The sequence below is a fragment of the Apium graveolens genome, chromosome 1 (genome assembly GCF_009905375.1).
Source record: "Apium graveolens cultivar Ventura chromosome 1, ASM990537v1, whole genome shotgun sequence".
Classification (NCBI taxonomy): Eukaryota; Viridiplantae; Streptophyta; class Magnoliopsida; order Apiales; family Apiaceae; genus Apium; species Apium graveolens.
In genome coordinates, this window is record NC_133647.1 from 61,281,596 (window position 1) to 61,283,131 (window position 1,536).

Sequence of the window (1,536 nt, forward strand, 5' to 3'; positions counted from 1 at the left end):
TCTCGACTAACACCTTTGAGATCACGTCGAGCACGATTCAGATGATACAAAATTCAGTTCAGTTTGGGGGTTCTCCTATAGAAGATCCCAACATGCACATCAGAGATTTCATCGAGATCTACGACACTTTCAAGTTCAATGGGGTGACGGAAGATGCTATAAAGCTAAGACTTTTTCCATTCTCTCCGAGGGATAAGGCTAAGTATTGGTTACATTCTCTACTAGTAGGCTCTATGACTACTTGGGAGGATATTGCTCTAAAGTTTCTCACTAAATTCTTCCCTATGGCAAAGACGGTTGCAATCAGGAATGCTCTTACTCAGTTTGCGTAGCAATTTGGAGAATCTTTTTGTGAGGCTTGGGATCACTACAAGGAGATGCTTAGAAAGTGCCCACACCATGGCATGCTTGATTGGACGATCATAAACTGTTTCTACAATGGGTTGGGCGCACAGTCTAGACCTATGCTCGATGTAGCATCTGGTGGAGCCTTATGGGCTAAAAGTTATAATGAATCTTATGAGTTATTGAGCTAATGGCAGCTAATGAGTACCAGAATCTAAGACAACGAATTTCGCAAGGCAAGGTAGCGGGAATTCTGGAAGTGGATACAGCTACTGCTATAGCTGCTCAACTTAAGGCTTTGATGATGAAAGTGGATTATTTGGATAATTATGGAGTTAATCAGATCACTAGTGTTTGTGAGCTTTGTGCGTGGGGGCACATGAGACTGAGCAGTGTGTTATTTCGAGTGAATTAGCTCAGTTTTTCAGCAACTTTCAGAGGTCACAACTGCAAGCTCCAGTCACTTATCATCCCAACAACCGCAATCATCCTAACTTCAGCTGGAGCAACAATCAAAATGTGGTGCAGTAGCCTTATCATCCATACACAGAAAGCAGTATAACCCTCCTGGTTTTTGAAAACCGTAATATGCACCAAGGCAACAACTTCAACATCAGCAGTTACCTCAAGATAATGAAAAATATAAGGTGGAGGACTTGAGGCTCATGTGCAAGAGCCAAGCAGTTTCTATCAAGACCTTGGAGAATTAAATTGGGTAGATTGCTAATGCCTTGCTGAATCATCAACCTGGCACACTTCATAGTGACACTGAAGTGTCAGGAAAAAGGGAAGCTAAGGAGCAAGTTAAGGCAATTACATTGAGGTATGGAAATGTTGTGAATCCTGAAAAAGCTAAAGCTCTTGAATCTGAAGTTGTGGCTGAAGAAGAGGAGCTGAAGAAAGAAGAAGTGGAACCAAGGAAGACAGATGTTGTCAACACTCCTCCTGAAGGTAATACAGGGGAAAAACAGGTATATCCTCCACCTCCTTTTCCTAAGAGGCTGCAGAAGCAAAAGATGGATAAGCAATTTGCTAAGTTCTTGGAAGTTATCAAGAACTTCATATCAACATACCTTTCGCTGAAACTCTTGAACAAATGCCTAGTTATGCGAAGTTCATGAAAGTTATTCTCTCTCGGAAAGTGAAGCTCGATGATTTAGAGACCGTTGCTCTAACGGAGGAATGCAGTGT

At 41.9% G+C, this 1,536-nt stretch overlaps 1 non-coding gene across 1 annotated transcript; it reads right to left on the minus strand.

The window, feature by feature from the left end:
- Positions 1–299: 299 nt before the first annotated feature.
- On the minus strand, positions 300–406 carry LOC141683367 (small nucleolar RNA R71). The gene has a single exon (XR_012560248.1). It is a non-coding gene; the product is annotated as a small nucleolar RNA R71 (small nucleolar RNA).
- Between the last annotated feature and the right edge of the window lie 1,130 nt (positions 407–1,536).